This window comes from Canis aureus, chromosome 27 (genome assembly GCF_053574225.1).
Source record: "Canis aureus isolate CA01 chromosome 27, VMU_Caureus_v.1.0, whole genome shotgun sequence".
NCBI lineage: Eukaryota > Metazoa > Chordata > Mammalia > Carnivora > Canidae > Canis > Canis aureus.
Genome location: NC_135637.1, coordinates 28,621,238 through 28,642,346, shown reverse-complemented (window position 1 = coordinate 28,642,346; position 21,109 = coordinate 28,621,238). Strand labels below are relative to the sequence as shown.

The following is a 21,109-nucleotide window of genomic DNA, read 5'->3' as shown; positions in this document are numbered from 1 at the left end:
GAATAAACCCATTATGAACCAGGTGGCACTTGTAAGTACGCAATATATATATACAACTTATTTTACAAGTATAAATTTTCATGAAAGAAGAATCTGAAGAGATGAAGGATTTTGTCCCATGTCCTGATTTGCCACTGTCACTGTGAGAAGCATTATTGTTTCTGATTAGACAGTGAAGGTCAGTCTAGTCCTCAGGCTGTAGCCCAGAAATGAGGGAGCCCTGCCTTTCCTGAGGCATCCTTGGATCAGGGGAAGTGGCTGCGGTCCCCAGAGCCCTGGTGCTCATCTGAGTCTGAGAAGTAGTACAGGAGGTACTGGGGAGGGCTCCGTGGCTTCTGCTGGAACCAGTGTTTGTAGTAGGTGCCAACACTGGGGCCACTGCTCTGGGTGCAGATGAGTCTGTTGTTCCAGGAGATGCAGAGAGGGAGGGCGCTGGGTCCGCAAAGGTTGGGACAGGGACCTGCAAATACAGACACTGATGGGTAATGGAGCAAAGACCAGAGAAAACTTCCCAGTAGCTGAGCCAGAGGGGCTGATGGAGCCTAGGAACTGGGACCTGGTATGTGAGGCCTGTCTGTACCTGTGCACTGAGAGAAGTACATCAGGAGACAGGAGTCCAGGACATGGTGACGGTCCCCACACCAGGTGGGCTTCTGCAGATGCCTCCTTTTACCCCCATTATTTTCTACCAGAGGGTGTCCATGCAAATGAAGTCCATCTAGTGATTTCCCAGCCCCTCCCTGAGCCCTGGTGCTGGAGCTCAGCTCACACCCCATTGTGGAGGTTGGGAGTTAGCTTCCCCCCTGGGGAGAGCCCTGGAGGAAGAACCTGCTGAGACCACATGCAGTCCCTGCTCAGGGGACTCTTCCAGGCCTGAGAGGACACAGCTGTTGAGTCCCCATCAGTGAGCAGAGGGCTCAGCACACAGACCCAGGCTTCCTTAAGTGAAGGTTCCTCCCTGAACAGTTATGTAGGGCCCACACCTACAGGTCCACAGCTTCCCCTATTGGTCACACACCCACCCCATCTGGGATCAAAGCCCTGGGACCCCAGGGGCTTTCACCAGCTCACCAGGGCCGTGTCCACACCCCCATGTCTTATCTCTAGATACCATGATTTGTATACACAGCACACGATTACTCTGGTCTCATTCTGTGAAGTGATGCTTCCTTATCTAAAGAACAACCATGTGCACAAATAGCCAATTAATGTGTCACCAGAGAAGTTATCACAAAAGGTGAAAGTTAAGGGTGTATCATGTCAAGCATCACTGATCAGAGGACAGTGGAGCTGGTTTAAAGGGCTGGTAGGTGCACAGGACACATTCATAGATCAATATTTAACAAGTATTCCGAGATATCTTTATGGAAGTTAGTGTTCAAAAGCATCTATTACTATATTTTTGAAAATTTTTAAATTTTTAATTGGAGTTCAATTTGCCAACATATAGCATAACACCCAGTTCTCATCCCGCCAAATGCCCCCCTCAGTGCCCATCACCCATTCACCCCCACCCCCTGCCCACCTCCCTTCCACTACCTCTTCTTCATTTCCCAGAGTTAGGTGTCTCTCATGTCGTGTCACCCTCACTGATATTTTCACACATTTTCTCTCCTTTCCCTTTATTCCCTTTCACTATTATTTATATTCCCCAAATGAATGAGACCATTTAATGTTTGTCCTTCTCTGATTGACTTATTTCACTCAGCACAATACCTTCCAGTTCTATCCACGTTGAAGCAAATTGTCGGTATCTGTCGTTTCTAATGGCTGAGGAATATTCCATTGTATACATAGACCACATCTTCTTTATCCATTCATCTTTCGATGGACACCGAGGCTCCTTCCACAGTTTGGCTACTGTGGACATTGCTGCTATAATCATCGGGGTGCAGTTGTCCCCGCGTTTCACTGCATCTGTATCTTTGGGGTAAATCCCCAGCAGTGCAATTGCTGGGTCGTAGGGCAGATATATTTTTAACTCTTTGAGGAATCTCCACACAGTTTTCCAGAGTGGCTGCACCAGTTCACATTCCCACCAACAGTGCAAGAGGGTTCCCATTTCTCCACATCCTCTCCAACATTTGTAGTTTCCTGTCTTGTTAATTTTCCCCATTCTCACTGGTGTGAGGTGGTATCTCATTGTGTTTTTTTATAATAAATTTATTTTTTTATTGGTGTTCAATTTGCCAACATACAGAGTAACATCCAGTGCTCATCCCGTCAAGTGTCCCCCTCAGGGCCCGTCACCCATTCCCCCCCACCCCCCACCCTCCTCCCCTTCCACCACCCCTAGTTCGTATCCCAGAGTTAGGAGTCTTTATGTTCTGTCTCCCTTTCTGATATTTCCTACCCATTTCTTCTCCCTTCCCTTCTATTCCCTTTCACTATTATTTTTGATTTGCATTTCCCTGATGGCAAGTGATGCGGAGCATTTCCTCATGTGCTTGTTGGCCATGTCTATGCATTTCTGCTGTTCATACACACCTCCCCCCTTTGTAGGGAGTGGCCATGATCTGTCTGAAACCTGCAGAGGAGTCCTTCTTGCCTCTCCATAACTGTAAGAAATTTGAGGACAAATTTTCGGGTTCCCTCTCTGCAGCTGCAGAACCACATTCTTTGTCTCCACCTTCCCACAGATCCCTGCTTGTCTCCATCTGACTGTCATGGTACAAGCACAGGAATCAATTGAATTAGGAGGCCACCCCACCCCCTTAATCACTGCATCTGTACTAATTACATCTGCAGTACCCGTTTTCCATATAATGTCACATTCGAAGTCCTGAGCTCTACAATTTCAACATATGTTCTTTGGTAAGATAGAATTTAAATGAGAATGTTAGGAAAGAAGAATCCTTTCCCAAAAAGTTTATAAGTATCACTATTTTATTTATTTATTTATTTATTTATTTATTTATTTATTTATTTTAAAGTTTTTATTTCTTCATTCAAGAAAGACACACACACAGAGAGTCAGGGACACAGGCAGAGGGAGAAACAGGCTCCATGCATGGAGCCCAAAATGGGACTCGAATCCAGTACTCCAGGATCAAGGCCAGGGCTGAAGGCAGGAGTTCAACCCCTGAACTAAGCAGGCCTCCCTTTAAAAAAAAATTGCTATTATTATTTTTAAGTATGCAACACAGTTTCATTGCACTGAAATGCAACCTGATAAAGTAAGCATCAAGAAAATACTAAATGAACACTCCTCGATTTTTCATTTTTTTCTGTAAAGGAAATGTATTTAGCCTCAATCTATAGTCCTGATCCAACAGACATTTTGTAATACAAAATATCTGATTTTGGGTTTTTGTGAACTAATGCCTCCTGAGTCACTCATATACTTTTCAATGTTAGCATTCACCCAGGGATGGAAATCAGACCAGACCCTTCCCAATGCCCATCTCCCCATGACCAGTCTGCATTTATAGTGCTCTGGGCTCATGTATTTGGCCATGAGATGTCAGTAATCACATGATATTTGTATCCACACTTGATGAAACAAAGTGTATGTGTCCCTTCCTCATCTTGGTTTCTCACTGGGCCCAGCACCACTATAGTGTAGCCCCCAGGGGTACTCATCCTCGTCCTCAGGCTGGGCACTAGTAGTTGGTCAAGTCAGACTTGTTCCCAAGAAGGGAGCCTGAGAAATCAGTATTTATTGTTTTTATTATAAATAAATGCTCCAGACTTGGCCAATCTTTGCCTAGATCCAGTATGGATAGAGTCCTGTGCTGGAGGCATTTCTGAAAGTGACTGTCCCTCCTGGGGACACTGCCATGAAGTCTCCTGAGTCACCACGATCTAAGAATTGGTCCCTGAAATGAAAAGAGGCACATGTTAGGAATGAAGAAGAAAGGTGGATGGATCCCTTCTAAGGATGCCTCTGAGATCCCCATGAACATGGGAAGTGGCTGAGGAAGGGAAGAAGAAGGAGAGGAGTCAAGATCATGCTGTGGAATTTCCACAGATTCCCTGGCCTTAAAACTGGCTCTGGTCTCTGGGATGTCTCTTTTTTATTTAAGTTTTTCTTTACATTTCAATTATTAACACAATGTGTAATAGGAGTACAATTTAGTAGTTCAAGACTTAAATAAATGAGCCTGTGCTCATCACAAGTGCACTCCTAAACCCCTGCACCACCTTTGTAACCCATCCCTCCACCCACCTTCCATTTGGTAAGCATTAGTTAGTTCTCTAGAGTTAAGGGTTCGTTCTTGTTTTCCTCTCTTTTTCCCCTATGATGCATTGTTTCATTTCTTAAATTCTTCATGAGTGAAATTATATAGTATTTGTCTTTCTCTGATTGACTTACTTCACTTAGCATTATACTCCCTAGCTCCATCCACATCTTTGCAAATGATAAAATGTGATTCTTTTTATGGTTCAGTAATATTCCATCATATATATGTATATATATAACTTCTTTAACCATTTATCAGTTGGGCTCACTCTGGTATTGCTCAAAATGCCACTATGAACATCAGGGAACATGTATCCCTTTGAGCTATTATTTTTGTATTCTTTGGGTAAATACCAGGAGGGTAATTGCTGAATCACAGAGTATTTCTATTTTTAACGCTTTGAATATCCTTCAAATTGTGTTCCAAAGGATCTACATAAATTTGCACACCCATCAATAGTGCAAGACGTTTCCCCTTTCTCCACACCATTGCCCACACCTGCTGTTTCCTATGTTGTGTCTATTAGCTGTTATGACTGGTGTGAAGTCATATCTCAGTTTAACTTTTATTTCTTTTGGGATGTTTTGTTTATCTCCTCCTCAGCTCCGGGATGAAGGGTGCGCTTGGGGGTATGTTGTGTAAATAGGAGCCCACAATTCTATCTGATTCTGGACCCTCAGCCCAGCTAGTGGCTTCCATCCAAGGTGGATTTCTGGAGTGGGTGAGAGCTATGGGTTTGTCCCCTGGGAGGAGACAGCTGCTGTCATCTCTCCCTCTGGCAGTAAGCACCAGTGCAGGGCCCAGGCAGGTGGAACCTTTTCAGTGGGTTTCAGGCCTGGCCAGCTCTGAGCAGGTGCACAGAGCCCCCTGGTGACAGCCTCAGCAGATCAGTCAAGGAGGAGGGAACTGTGCAGGAGGAATGGAGCCCATTATTGGTTTCAACAAATAAGCAAGAAAACAAACAAAAAAGAAGTGTTAAAAAAAAAAAAAAGAAGTGTTACCTACTCTTGAGTCCCTCTGGAGAGTTTCCTTTCTGTCAATGACTTCTGTTATCTTTTTCAGTTCTAAAATTTCCATTTGGTTTGTTTTGATGATTTCTCTTTAATTTCTGCATTTCTATTTTTTCCATTTGTTGTAGAGTGCTTGTAATTTTACACCACATGGGTTTTATGAGAGTTGCCTAAAACTACCTGTCCAATAATTACAGCATGTGAGTGATCTCAGTGCTGGTGTCAGTTGATTCTCCTTTCTTATTCAGGATTTTATCTTCCTGGTACTTGACATGTCATACTTTTTTATTGGATCCTGGGTATTATGGCTATTATATAATGATATGCTTGATCCTCAGTTATTTTTCTTCAAACAAGCGATCCTCCCGCTGAGGTGCAGCAAAAGGGGAAGGGTGTTCATGTCAGCTTCCAGGTGGCTCAAATGAAAATGTTTACCACTCTGCTGCTTACTCTCTGCTGGAGAAGGTGGGGCAGTGATTGCCACTTCCCAGCTCTTATCAGGTGGGGGTGTGGGACAAGCTCGTTCCTGGGCCCTGTCAACACCATGGTGGGATGCACAGGACTGAATGGAGCTGCTTTCCTTCAGGGAGTGGATCCTCTGCTCCGCACTGCATTCCTTGCCCTCACTGACACCAGGGAGTGGAGGATCAAATACAGGTCCAGCTCCCTTGCCTCCTGCATCATACTTCAGTGTTTCGAGGCCCAGGGAGAGCCCAGGCTCAGTTCCCCAGTGTTCAGACCGCCACTAGCAATGGGTTATGGCAACAAACCAGCTTTGCCATGTACCACTGCATTCATTCTCCCTGCTGAGCGAGGGAGTTCATATGATCTCCCCAGTATCTGCCAAAATCATGGGTGAGAAAACCTGGGGTGCAAACTAGTCAACTAGGCCTGCCTTGCCCAGAATTGATGATGTTCCCATGCGATGGAGGCTCAGCTATCTCCTCAGTAGCTGACACCATGGCGGATGGGTATTGGGACACTGCCTGCTTCTGCCAGGAGGATATGGACACCATGTCTCTGCTGAGCAATAATTGAACCCTGCATGAGGATACCCTTTGGGGATTCATTAGTGTGTGCAAGTCATGGGCAGGTTTGTCCAAATATTTCCTCCACTCAGGCCAACTTATCTACATATCCTCTGACCAAAGGAGTTGCTGCTTTTGGAGTTTTAGTGTTTTCTTTCTTTTCTTTTCTTTTTTTTTTGAGATTTAGTGTTTTCTGGTTTGATTTTCTGGATCTCAGCCTTTGAATGTTTCTTGGTTGGAGGAACCTACAGGATCTTGTCTTACATGTAGGGGACCTAACACAAGAAAAGGAACCAGGGTACTCACTTTGGCATTTTCCTCAATTTGTTTGAAGTCTTCCTTCTTCCTCTTTCTACCTTCAAAAGTCTTCCTATACTTGTTTGTTGTAGTGTGTCAGGACATTTCAGTTGTAAGAGAGAAGACCTGCATGAATGGGAGCACTTCCTGCTGTCCAGTGCTGGGGAATCTCATGGTGCCCATTCTGAATTCTTTCTTCCAGGGCTAGAATGGTGGGGAACCTGCTGAACTGCTGGAAGGGAGGAGATTTATCTTGACTCTCAAGCTGTGTAAATAAAAGACAAAGAACCTGATTGTTATTTTTACATTACTCTTTACAGTGTAAAGAAAAACAAATACATTCCATAACCAAAAACTCAATGTGATAAGTTTTACAGGCCGGCTGGAAACCAGTAGAGCACAAATATCTGTCTTTCTGTTCTTAAATGCAGAGGAGTGGAGAGAAGAAATTTTTATTCCTTTTTTCTTTTATTTGTTTGTGTATAGAAATTTTATTCTGTAATAAGTTTATATTTAAGGAAATAAATACAAATATGGGATAGAGATCTCTATGTTTCACCCAGCTTTTTCTAATGGTAACATTTTGTGTTGTTATGATATGTTTATAAAAACAAGTATTTACCAGTGGTGTGATAATCCTGAAAAAATTGCAGACTCAATCTGGATTTCAAAATTTGTTTGTTTGTTTATTTATTTATTTATTTATTTACTTATTTTAACACTGTTTTGCCTAAAATCAATCCAAGTAATAACATTGCATTTATTCATAAGGACATACTAAAATCCTCCAATGTATGAGTTTCAGGCTTTCTCTGTTCTTGATTTTGGGAATTTGGAGACAGCTGGTGTGGTATATTGTAGAATGTTCATAAGGGCATACTAAAATTCTCCAATGTATCAGTTTTCAGGCTTTCTCTGTTCTTGATTTTGTGAATTTGGAGACAGCTGGTGTGGTATATTGTAGAATGTCCCAGAACATGGGTTTATCTGATTTTTTTCTCATGATTACATTAATTTTATGGATTTGGGGAAAAATAGCACAGAAGTGAATTGATGTTCTTAGTGCATCATTGGGAAGATGTGTCATACTAACATGACATATCATTGAGAGTATGGGTGGCGACAATGCATATTCGGTGCTATTTTATTTTATTTATTTATTTTATTTATTTTTTTGAAGATTTTATTTTTATTCATGAGAGACACACACACACATACACAGAGAGAGAGAGAGAGAGAGAGGCAGAGACACAGCCAGAGGGAGAAGCAGGCTCCATGCAGGGTGCCTGACACGGGACTCCATCCCTGGTCGCCAGGATCACACCCTGGACTGAAGGCACTACGAAATGGCTGAACCACTGGGGCTGCCCCATTTGGTGCTATTTTAAATGATTCTTTTTCTGTTCATAATCTATCTGATGTCAGTCTACTGGATTTTGGCTATTCTGATAATTGTGCAATGGTAGCTCATTCATATTTGCTTTTGCTTTTCCCTAATGATATATAGTATGGAATAGAATATCACATGTTTATATGAAATCTCCCTATCTCCTTCTGTGAAATATCTGGTAATGTCTTTAACTTACTTTTTAGCCACGTGTTTTTTCTTGTGCTTTGTTTGAGAAATACATTGTATAGTGTTTTTCCTTCCTTCCTTCCTTCTTCTTTCTTCCTTTTTCTTTCTTTCTCTCTCTTTATATCCTTTCTTTCTTTCCTTCTTATATATATTTGTATCTGTATATTTATGACTGCTCAACTCTCCAGAAGTTTGGCAATTTATCTGAAATACATTCTGTCTCTGGTTTATTGATTTTGTCTGTTAGGTTTTATTTTTGTCATTATTCAGGGGAAATGGGACACATCTTCTCTAAGAGACATTTCACATCACATTTTCCAGTCATCCAGATCATACTAGAAGTGGAACCATACCAGTCAGGGCACCAGCTGCTCTCCATCGGCTTCCGTATTTCTGAAACCCCAAGTGTCTTTGTTCTGCTGCTATAATCTTTGCCTATGAGGTTGGCCAAATGTGCCAGCGTTTCTAATGACTTGGTGAAGAGGAAATAACTATGGTATGGGGTGACACCAGGGATGGTAGTAAAAGTCCTTATGATGATCCCATCTCAAGGCCTAGAGAACACACAGTCTGAATCCATACATGCTACAAATGAGCTTCCAAACAACAAGCCATTTTGTTCAGGCCCAATGGATTGAGGACAGAACTCAGGAGGTTCGTCCGGTCTCAATTCCCCACATCTGCTTGTCACCTCTACAATGGAATCTGCTAAAATTTCTCACTCCTCCCCTCTGCCCTTCCCCACACATTCTCTCTCTCTCATTCGAATAATAGTCTTGAAATATAATACATTATATATTTATCATATGTTTAATGCTTACATATTTATACAATATATTTCAAATATATATTATGTATATATAGAGAGATTAGAAATTAGATGCAAATATGAATATTTTTTTCTAAGAGAAAAAATTATCTGTTACCACAGACAACAGCATAGCATATTCCAGTTTAGCCCCCTGAAGAAGAGCTTGAACCATAAGGCAACTGGATGACTGGGGAGATGACCATCCTGTGCAAATAATGAGAGCAAGGGTCTACAAATGACCGCCCTCTGCATCTTTTCCCTCATCACTGAAAGCAACCCCTTGTTGATGAGGGAGGAGGTAAAGGGAAGAATCAGGACAGGACAGAGAAGCCCCACCACTCTGATCCCTGAGGACTCACTGGTGGCATTCCCATTTGCCCCTCATCAAAGGTCTCTCACCTTAGACACAGGTAGCAATACTGATGATTTTTTAAAATGCAAATTTGACCAGGTATTTGATTGTCTCCCTCTGCCTGAACATCAGCTCTGAAAATGACTCCATGGGGATTGAGGATGAAATGTGCCTGGAGAAATTGAGTCAGAACTGAGAACTCATGAGACTCCAGGGACTCCTGGGAGCACAATACTTCACTGAGGACACTGCCTGCCCAGTTTGCAAGAATTTGTGTATTTGTGTATTTTCTTAGACACCTGGCCCAGAAGTCTGGTCTCACAGGACCCATGCGACAGCGCCCCCTGCTGCGCTAACATGCTTAGCCCACCATCTCCTCTGACTCCACCCAACACTCTTGGAATGGTGTCCAGACTGTGCAACTCAATCATTTTAATGTCACTGCCCAGGAAAGGAGAATGAGGAGTTGCCCTTGTCAATTTTGGCCCTGACAGTTATTTTCAAAAAACTAATGGTCTCCAGACAGTTAAATACATGATAAATTGCATTGTGCTCATATTACCAGATACTTCAGAATTATCTGTCATTGAGTTTGCTTCTTCCAGGTGCCTCAGGTCCTTACAACTCTATCATCCTCTTGAAACAAGTAAAGGTCATAAGGTTCTCAGGGTACCAAGATGGTTCACACCTTCTAATGATTCTATGTGAATTCTTCTTTCATTTGAACGCTGTTGTTGTTGTTTTCTTGTTACTATATAGATTTCCTGTCAAGTCTGCATCCCTCACTGCTAAGGCTTTTCAGCCTATATTTGCTATGACAATATAATGCCATCAGGGGAAATATGTCTTCCACCCCTACTGATTTGTCTGAGATCATTTTTTCCCCTGAATGTTAGCCAGAAATTCTAATTTGTTTGTCCCTCTGATATACTTTGTATTTCTAGGCTCATTCTATTATTTACTCAGCATGAAGATTCCTATTAAGAGAGCCTTACTATAAATGGACCTCTCCTCACTTCTGAGGTGTTCTTCAACCTCCCCTGCACTGAAACCATCATGGTCCTGCACTCTAATTACATTGGACTCTAACCTAGAAATATTGTACAGAGTTCCATGGAAGTCACTGGAGTTATGTGTCTAAGATCTGAGTCCAATAAACAGCTATTGTCTAACATCTTGCCTAACAGGGAACCAGAGGGGATGAACAGTAGACAGTGAAGGATTGAACCAGGAGAGTGTCCAAATGGCAGGATGACACCAAGTGTGTAGATGTATTTCGATGACGGTGGTTGAAGCTTCACTATATTAAGTCATCCAATCCATTGCCACCGTGTCTTCTCACTACTGAAATCTGCTTAATTTTTGGCAATCTTTTGTAGTTTTCAGTTTACAATTTTTTCCTACTCGTTATATTCCCTCCTAAATGTTTTATTCTTTTTGATGCTATCCTAAATAGAATTGTTTATTAGTATCTTTTTTGGGCTTCTTCATTTTGGATATAGACAACACTACCTGGTTGTGATAGGGCATTACCACTTGAACTCCTGTGGGAGATACTAGATAGATCTCATTGAGGATTGATGATAGAGTTTGTTCCCTATTTTGGAAGAGTAGGAACAAGTAATGAAACAGGAAAGAATATGAGAAGGAAGCTCTGCATCCGTGACCTTAAAATAAGCAATCTCACATGATTGACTGTATGCACAGGAAAAAATAGATGACTAAATAAAATGGCTGTTGCCTCAACCCCTTATGGGGAAAATAGAAAACCCTAAAGCTTTTTCTTCTTTTCCAGTTTGACATACACCTGATTTATGTTTTCTAGAACCTATGTAATCATTTGTGAAACATGTATTTCACAAGGACCAAGAATTCTCCGGTTGATGCAGTCGAAGTAGTAAGAGGTGGGGTGAGGAAGGAGCTTCCCTCTTTGTTCCTGACCCAGTGATTTTGGCAGGAAGGAGAGGAGAGATATGCTTCCAGCTCTTTGCTTCCTCAGGATGTGGCCCCTGGTAGAGGACACCCTCCTCCCTATAAGCAGCCTTTCTCTGCTGGTTCCCCAGCTTCCCCTCCCTCCTCCAAGCTCTAACATCTCCCCCATCTCCTCACTGGACCATAATTCCCCTTCTCTGAGAACAATGATATCTAGGGAATAACCCTCAAGATTTGACGCACACCTACGACTGCTGGATTATTTGAAGGTTGATTTTTAAAAAAGTATATTTCATTCCAATTAGATGTCCTTATTGTCTGTTTATGCTGGAATCATGCAGTGAGTAACTATAAGTTTCTGGTAATAAACTATTTCCCAGATAATGGTACCTTGTTTAATTGATTCATATGTTCCACTACTGAGACTTCTTCAGTTACAAATAAAGAAGTTATAGAAGTTATTCAGCATTGAATCTCTAAGACCCAGATATTCATAAAGTACATAATTTTAAAATATGCTGTAATATCTGAAATGTATATAAATATCTTAAATACATAGATATATATGGGATATGACATATGAATAACAAAAAGGTCAGATTGTGAAAATAAGGGTAATTTGTGTTGAGGAGAACAGGGACCATCTAAGTGAGTCCTTAGGGGAGGAGGTTGTCAAAGACCAGCAGTCCTCCCCTGAGATGTGTGGGTCTGCCCCACCTCTGAACTCTCCAAGTGAGGAAGGATCTGAATGAGGATTCTAGGAAAGATTCATGGACCTTCAACAAAATTAAGGTTCCCTTGTAAAGATGCATCTTCTCTATATAAGGTAGTGGCCTATCCCCATACATCTACTCCACATATTTGCCCGTCTCTGCTTCTGGTCTTAGACAAAGGCAAGTGTAAGAAGAAGAAGTCAGAGACAGAATTATGAAACTCTGTCATAGAAAATTGTGGTTCAGGGAAAGGCCCTCGCTGGGCCTGTTGAAGAATGAGAGAGGCATTTTTCATGGAATCCCAGATGAAGGGGAGATTTTAACCATGTACTCTGAAAATGGAGGTGATTCATATTTGGAGAACCAAATCAATAACAGAGGGATAGGAAGTCAAAAGTTACAAGATGTCCAGGAGAGGAGAAAAGGTTAAGCAAAAAGTGCAGGGTGAGAGAGGACTATCTAAGGCAAAGGAAATGGACCTCCTCTGCCTAGATCATTGCGGGTTCTCCAGCATAGAGCCCCTGCCCCTCCAAAGGAGAGCTATCTGAGGAACCTGTGGAATGTGTTGGAGTGAATGGATGAGGGCATGAGGAAGATAGATAGATACAAAAAACCTGGGAAAAGATTGATCCTTTCAAAGCTCAGGCTCCTGTCAGGTCAGAGAAGCCCCTGTGAACTTAACAACTTGTCATCTGCCACTCACCTTAATCTTCCAGTTTGAGGGAACTCCCCCGCACTCCTCTCAGGACACCCCCCAGTTATTCTTCCCATCACAAGGGTCCTATCTTCAGTTGCCCTCTCTGACATTTGGTCACCTGAACAAGGACCTTAATCATGCTGACTTTGTAGTTCCTGGAGCTCATGTGTGCAGAATAGAAACAGGTGGGTATTCTGGAATCCTACACTGTGGGGGGGGGGCATGGTGAGCACCACGTCCTGTAAGTGAAGGCAGGATCTGCTCTCTGAGCTACACTGGGGTAGCAGGCGGTGTTCTCATGTGCATTGTAGGTCACAATGGGGCATTGAACCATGAAGGAAATAACAGCGCAGCCTCCTGGGCACAACGATGAGATCTGCGGGCAGAGTCTTACTCCTTCTTTCCTTTTGCTCTTGGGAATGGAGTCACTCATGACATATGGAGTCACATTCCCCATGACTGTTCCCTACATGATTTTGGACTGGTGATGCCTTTAGTCACAGGAAGAAGGAAGAGATGATGTAGGTTTCCATGTGGGTTGAGAAATGCCACCATCCAGTTTCACCAGGGGGTTATAGAGTCACAGCAGAGGAGAACCTCAAATTGGTGGAGTCCTGCTCCAAGTCCCACTGAAGCAGGTTCAGGCCCTTCTCATGTGTCAAGAAGGTGGGCATCAGTCCTTCTAACTTGTCAGTCACAATGGCCCAGAGCCTCCTGGTGTCCACACAATCATGACCTGTATTTAAATCCAAGATAGTGCTTCACAGTCAGGTTTTTCAATTTCAGAATAAGATAAACCTCTTGAAAACTTTTAAATGAAAATGTATCATATGCAAATATGAAAATAAGTAATGAAATGTGGACAAAAATAAAGAATGATAAATATGGGTTAATAATAAATAACAGGTACACTTTATTAAGAAGAAAAAAGTCCAAAAATGCTTAAATAAACCAATTTCCTTAGAAAAATTACACAATGTTATTAGGAACTTTTCCTCAAAAGACATAAGATACAGGGAGCTTCCAAAGAGAAACTAACTAAAATAAAGATACAACCATTCTAAATCTTTGGGAAACGGCATAGCAGTCCTAAGAGAGAAATACATCGCAATAGAAACATCCTCAAAATTTTTGAAAAAACCCTAATACACAAGATAACCTCACACCTAAAGAAACTGGAGAAGAACAGCAAATAAAACATACACCAAGCAGCAGAAGAAAGCAAAACTCAATGAAGTAGACCCAGAAGAACTGCAGAAGAGATCAACAAAACAAGGTGTTGGTTCTTTGAAAGAAGTAATAAGAAACATAAACCATTAGACATCCTTATTTAAAAGAAGAGAGAAATCACTCGAATTAATAAAATCATAAATGAAAAATGAGAGATCACAACCAATACCAAGGAAATACAAATGATTTTCAAAACATATTATGAGCAGCTATACACCAATAAATTAGGCAATCTAGAAGAAATGGACACATTTCTGGAAAAATGCAAATATTTTATTATAAAAATGCACAACTATAACAGAAAGAAATAGAAAACCTGAACAGGCCAATATCCAGGGGGGAAATTGAAGCAGTCATCAAAAACCTCCCAAGACACAAGAGTCCAGAGCCAGATGGCTACCCAAGGGAGTTCTATCAAACGTTTAAAGAAGAAATAATGCCGTTTCTACTAAAAATGTTCCAAAGAATAGAGAGGGAAGGGATACTGCCAAACTCATTCTATTAGGCCAGCATCACCTTAATCCCAAAATCAAACAAACCCCACTAAAAAGGAGAAATATACATCAATATCCCTGATGAACACAGATGCAAAAATTCTCAACAAGATATTAGCCAATAGGATCCAATAGTACATTAAGATTATTCACCATGACCAAGTGGGATTTAATCGGGGAATTCAAGGTTGGTTCAACAATCATACAACAATAAACGTGATACATCACATCAACAAGAGAAAAAACAAGTATCATATGATCCTCTCATTAGATGCAGAGAAAGCATTTGACAAAATACAGCATCCATTCCTGATCAAAACTCTTCAGACTGTAGGGATGGAGGGAACATTCCTCAACATCTTAAAAGCCATCTACGAAAAGCCCACAGCAAATATCATTCCCGATGGGGAAATACTGAGAGCCTTTCCCCTAAGATCAGGAACAAGACAGGGATGTCCGCTCTCACCACTGTTCTTTAAGATAGTACTAGAAGTCCTAGCCTCAGCAATCAGGCAACAAAAAGAAATAAAACGGCACTCAAATTGACAAAGAGTATGTCAAACACTCCCTCTTTGCAGATGACATGATACTGTACGTATAAACCCAAATGATTCCACCCCAAGATTGTGAAACTCATACAGCAATTTGGCAACGTGGCAGGATACAAAATCAATGCCCAGAAATCAGTGGCATTTCTATACACTAACAATGAGACTGTAGAAAGAGAAATTAAGGAGTCATTCTCTTCAGAGAGTTGGAAAAAAAATCTTAAGATTTTTGTGGAATCAGAAAAGACCCCAAATAGCCAGGGGAATTTTAAAAAAGAAAACCATAGCTGGGGGCATTACAATGCCAGATTTCAGGTTGTAATTCAAGGCTGTGGTCATCAAGACAGTTTTGTACTGGCACAAACAGACACATAGATCAATGGAAAAGAATAGAGAATCCAGAAATGGCCCCTCAACTCCATGGTCAACTAATATTTGACAAAGCAGGAAAGACTATCCACTGGAACAAAGACAGTCTCCTCAATAAACGGTGCTGGGAAAATTGGACCTCCACATGCAGAAGAATGAAACTGGACCACTCTCTTACACCACACACAAAGATAAACTCAAAATGGATGAAAGATCTAAAAGTGAGACAAGATTCCATCAAAATCCTAGAGGCGAGCACAGGCAACACCCTTTTTGAACGTGGCCACAGCAACTTCTCGCAAGATACATATAAGAAAGCAAGGGAAAGGGAGAAGAAATGTGTGGGAAATATCAGAAAGGGAGACAGAACGTAAAGACTGCTAACTCTGGGAAACGAACTAGGGGTGGTAGAAGGGGAGGAGGGCGGGGGGTGGGAGTGAATGGGTGACGGGCACTGGGTGTTATTCTGTATGTTAGTAAATTGAACACCAATAAAAAATAAATTAAAAAAAAAAAAGAAAGCAAGGGAAACAAAATCAAAAATGGATTATTGGGACTTCATCAAGATAAGAAGCTTCAGCGCAGCAACATTAACAGTCAACAAAACTAAAAGACAGCCTACAGAATGTGGGAAGATATTTGCCAATGACATATAAGATAAAGGCTAATATCCAAGATCTTTAAAGAACTTAAAGTCAACACCCAAGAAAAAATAATCCGTCATGAAATGGACAGAAGCCATGAACAGACTTTTCTCCAAAGCCCTGCATGCGGCACAAAAAGCACATGAGAAAATGCTGCACGTCACTTGTCGTCAAGGAAACACAAATCCAAATCACAATGAGATACCACTTTACACCAGTGAGAATGGCTAACATTAACAAGACAGGAAGCAACAAATGTTGGAAAGAATGTGGAGAAAGGAGAACTCTCTTGCACTGTTGGTGGGAATTCAAGCTGTTACAGCCACTCTGGGAAACAGTCCAGAGGATTCTCAAGAAGGTAAAAATAGAGCTACCCTAGTCCCAGTAATTACACTACTGGGTATTTGCCCCAGAGATCCAGATGTAGTGGAATGATGGGACGCCTGCACCCAGTGTTCATAGCAGCAATGTCCACAATAGCCAAACTGTGGAAGGAGCCACCATATCCTTTGACAGATGAATGGACAAAGGGGATATATACAATGCAATATTACTCAGCCGTCATAAAGGATGAATTACCTACAATTTATGTTGACCTGATGGAACTGGAAGGTATTTTGTTGAGTGAAATAAGTCAATTGGAGAAATACAATCATCAAATGGTTACACTCATATGTGGAATATAAGAAAGAGGGGAAAGGACTATAAGGGAAAGGAGCAAAACTGGGTGGTGGGAAGTTTCAGAGGAAGACAAACCATAAGAGAGTCCTGACTCTGGGAAACAAAAAAAGGGTTTCGGAAGGGGAGGAGAGTAGGGGACAGGGTGACTGGATGACAGGCACTAAGGAGGGCATTGATGGGATGGGCACTGGTGTTATTTGTTGACAAATTGAGTTTAAATAAATAATTTTTTTAAAAAATTATTATGCCTGGGTGGCTCAGGTGGTTAATCACCTGCTTTCAGTGCAAGACATGATGCTGGGGTCCTGATATCCATCCCAGCATAGGGCTACATGCTGAGCAAGGAATCCTTTGTCCCTCTCCCTCAGCTACCCCTTATCTCATGCCATCTCTCTCTTTCAGATAAATACATAAAATATTTTCTGTGTTGAAAGTACACATTTAGGGATGCCTAGGTGGTTCATAGTTTGCCGTCTGCCTTTGGCTCAGGGCATGATCCTAGAGTCCCAGGATGGAGTCCCACATCAGGCTCCCTACAGGAGGTTTGCTTCACCCTCTGCCTATGTCTCTGCCTCTCTCTGTGTAGCACTCATGAATGAATAAATAAAATTTTTGAAAAAATAAATATGCATCTATAGGGGCTCCTTGCTAGCTCACTCACTGGAGGGTGGGATTCTTGATCTTGGTTGTAGGCTTGAGCCTGATGCTGGATGTAGAGGTTCCTGAAAACCAAAATCTTAGAAAAAGGAAAATATAAATATAAGTGTAATATTTCCTAAAACATAGAATGCTGGTGTGTGCTGTCGTCTGTATGGATTTCATCTATTCTGCACATTTTATGAGCAAGAAAGTATTAGTGGTGTTAATATTTTAGTATTAATAAACATTTTATCTAACAGTTTAGAGGGTCCATGGATATTGCCTTTAAGAAAGGAAAGAGTTACAGGGAGGCACCATTTCAGGCCAGCATCCTCGAGGATTATGCTCTACTGAGGTCACCAGTAAAGGGATTCACTACCTTTGGGCCTGTGTCCCTGCTTGGGAGCTATGGCCCCAGGACTGTGGCCCACCTCCTCATCTGTCTCTGTCACTGTGCTTAGCATCACTGTCATACACCTGACTGTAAGCTCCACAGAAGCTTCTCAATGAAGAGGACCAGATAAAAGGATCCAGGGGTTTTTGTCTCACTTCCTCCTTATCTGAGATGTTGTGGGTAAGTGAAGCTGCTCCCACTGCCATGTTCTGCAACAGAGTAGTCATCAGCCTCGTCCTCAGGCTGGGCTCCTGTGATGATGAGGGCGGCTTTGTTCCCAGAGACGGATCCAGAGAAGCGATCAGGGACCCCAGAGGGGCGGCTGTTTGTGTTGTAGATAACTGTGCTAGGAGCCCAGCCTGGGGTCTGCTGGTACCAGCTGGGATAGTTACTTGTAGTGACTGACCCAGAGCTGAGGCCACAAGTGAGTGTGAGTGTCCCTCCTGGAGACACTGACAGTGATGGTACCTGGGTCACCACAATCTGAGAATCAGCTCCTAAAACCAAAAAGAGAGAAAGGTGCTATTATGGAAGACAAGGATGACATGAATCCCTGCTTCTCTGTGCCCCCAACAGATGCAGAGTCCATTTCCCTGGCCTGAGCCATAAGCAAGGAGCCCGAGAAGAAACACTGTCCAGGCCATGGTTGGGATCCTCACTAGAGGTGGGCTCCACAGGCTCTTTGGCTGGCGAAGGGTGTTCCAGGACCTTTTCATGACTCCTGACCTGGGAGGAGCAAGATGGCGGAAGAGTAGGGTCTCCAAATCACCTGTCTCCACCAAACTACCTAGAAAACCTTCAAATTATCCTGAAAATCTATGAATTCGGCCTGAGATTTAAAGAGAGACCAGCTGGAATGCAACAGTGAGGAGAGTTCGCGCTTCTATCAAGGTAGGAAGACGGGGGAAAAAGAAATAAAGAAACAAAAGGCCTCCAAGGGGGAGGGGCCCCGCGAGGAGCCGGGCTGAGGCCGGGGCGAGTGTCCCCAGGACAGGAAAGCCCCGACCCGGAGGAGCAGGAGCTGCACCGACCTTCCCGGGCAGAAAGGGGCTCCCAGGGAGTTGGAGCAGGACCCAGGAGGGCGGGGATGCCCTCGGGCTCCCCGGGACAGTAACAGCAACTCCGCGCCCAGGAGAGTGCGCCGAGCTCCCTAAGGGCTGCAGCGCGCACGGCGGGACCCGGAGCAGCTGAAGGGGCTCGGGGGCGGCTCCGCGGAGGGGGCTGCGCGGCCCGGGAGCAGCTCGGCCGGGCTCGGGCAGAGGAAGAGGCTCCGTGCAGAGGGGCCTGCGCGGTTCCAGGAGCAGCTCGGAGGGGCTCGGGCGGCAGCTCCGCGGAGGGGGCTGCGCGGCCCGGGAGCGCGAATCCACCAGCGCAGGCTCCGGAGCACAGGGCGCCGGGACACAGCCCAGGATCCCGCCTCCCCCGGGACAGGCAGAGGCCGGGAGGGCCCAGGACAGCGAGGACGCTCCTGCCCCAGCTGAGCAGATCAGCGGCCCCGCCCCGGAGCCTCCAGGCCCTGCAGACGGAGTTCCTGCCGGGGCTGAATCCAGGTTTCCAGAGCTGCCCCGCCACTGGGGCTGTTCCTCCTGCGGCCTCACGGGGTAAACAACCCCCACTGAGCCCTGCACCAGGCAGGGGCACAGCAGCTCCCCCAACTGCTAACACCTGAAAATCAGCACAACAGGCCCCTCCCCCAGAAGACCAGCTAGACTGACAACTTCCAGAGGAAGCCAAGGGACTTAAAAGTACACAGAATCAGAAGATACTCCCCTGTGGTTCTTTTTTTTTTTTTTTTTTTTTGGTTTTTTTTTTGTTTGTTTGTTTTGTTTTGTTTTGCTTTTTGATTTGTTTCCTTCCCCCACCCCCCTTTTTTTTCTCCTTTCTTTTTCTTTCTCTTTTTCTTTTTTTTTTTTTAATTTTTATTTATTTATGATAGTCACAGAGAGAGAGAGAGGCGCAGAGACACAGGCAGAGGGAGAAGCAGGCTCCATGCACTGGGAGCCCGATGTGGGATTCGATCCCGGGTCTCCAGGATCGCGCCCTGGGCCAAAGGCAGGCGCCAAACCGCTGCGCCACCCAGGGATCCCTCTTTCTCTTTTTCTTCTTTTTTTTTTCTTTCGTTTTTTTTTTTTCTCTTCCCTTTTTTTTCTCTTTCTCTTTTCTTTCCTTCTTTCTCTCTTTTTCTCTTTTTCCCAATACAACTTGCTTTTGGCCACTCTGCACTGAGCAAAATGACTAGAAGGAAAACCTCACCTCAAAAGAAAGAATCAGAAACAGTCCTCTCTCCCACAGAGTTCCAAAATCTGGATTACAATTCAATGTCAGAAAGCCAATTCAGAAGCACTATTATACAGCTACTGGTGGCTCTAGAAAAAAGTATAAAGGACTCAAGAGACTTCATGACTCCTGACCTATGAGAATAAGCAAGTGCTTTATGCAAATTAGCTTCCTCTCTCTCCCTGCCCCACGGTCACCCAAAAGTCACCTGGGAGATCTTGAAAGGGACAGATGCTGGGACCTCACACACAAAAATGTCTGCAGGGTGACCTGGGACACAGACTGGCAGGAAGACATCTTTCTCCAAATCAATGACCTATGACCCTGGTGATGTCCATCCCAAAGTTCCTCGCTGAGAATCCTGACAGCTGTATGAGGAGATGGATACATTCTCCAACTCCTGGCCCAGCCTCTAAATCACCTCAACTCTAACCCCTCTCTGGAACATTTTCTTCCCTCGCCAGGGACATTGCTCCTTGTCTCTTTGGAGATCTTAGCAGTAACTCCTCCATCCATGAGGACACTGGGAATCTCAGAGTCCATGTGACAGATGTAACAATGATGCTCTCCTCTTCGTTAATCAGGGACCATGTCTGCAGTAGTCCAGGGCGAGCTGACCAAGGATGTCTCTTTATCAGAAATCAACCCAACACTCTGTGAACAAGTGAGTCTCATGGACCATTTTGAACTCAATTTCCCATTGTGTTCTGCTGAGAATCAGAGGGTCCTGGAAGGCTGGGGAAGGAACCTGGAGAAGGAGGACTGGCAGGAGCATAAGGAGTCTCCAGGAACAGGGGAAGATGAGGCTCAGGGCTCATGTTTGTCCAAGTGTTAGATACCAAAACGCCTACCATTCATTTTGCAACTACTTGTAAATTGTTGGTTTGATAAACCATGCATGTTCTTCTTTCCTTTCTCTTCATGTTTGAGATCCTAAACTCATATCAGAGAAAAACAATCATACTCATGATCTTCCAATTAAACTAAGGCATCCCTGACACTTTAGAAAACAGTAGGTAATTTCACATCTATCAAATTTTGAGATGAGGAATGATATTCATACAAAGAAAAAAGAAGGAATGGGGAAAGCTAAAAACACAAACAGTATCTATTTCCATAGATAACTATAAAGTAATGACATAAACGAGAAAGTCCAATAAGAAATAAGCACTGAAATGATAGCAGACAAAGGACTCAGGCACTTACTGCCTATTTAATCAAGAGCACAATTGA

The 21,109-nt window shown here is 43.3% G+C and overlaps 1 long non-coding RNA gene and 1 pseudogene across 2 annotated transcripts; both read right to left on the bottom strand.

Annotated features, from left to right (window-relative positions):
- Positions 1-3,651: 3,651 nt before the first annotated feature.
- On the bottom strand, positions 3,652-12,884 carry LOC144299528 (uncharacterized). 2 transcript variants are annotated; one of them, XR_013366232.1, is made up of 3 exons: positions 12,607-12,872; positions 6,529-6,784; positions 3,652-3,818 (listed from the first exon to the last, which is right to left on the bottom strand). It is a non-coding gene; the product is annotated as an uncharacterized LOC144299528 (long non-coding RNA). The 2 variants fall into 2 exon arrangements; XR_013366233.1 differs by lacking the exon at positions 6,529-6,784 and having other exon boundaries at positions 12,607-12,884.
- Positions 12,885-17,761: 4,877 nt separating this feature from the next.
- LOC144299425 (immunoglobulin lambda variable 8-61 pseudogene) lies at positions 17,762-20,346 on the bottom strand (annotated as a pseudogene).
- Positions 20,347-21,109: the final 763 nt, after the last annotated feature.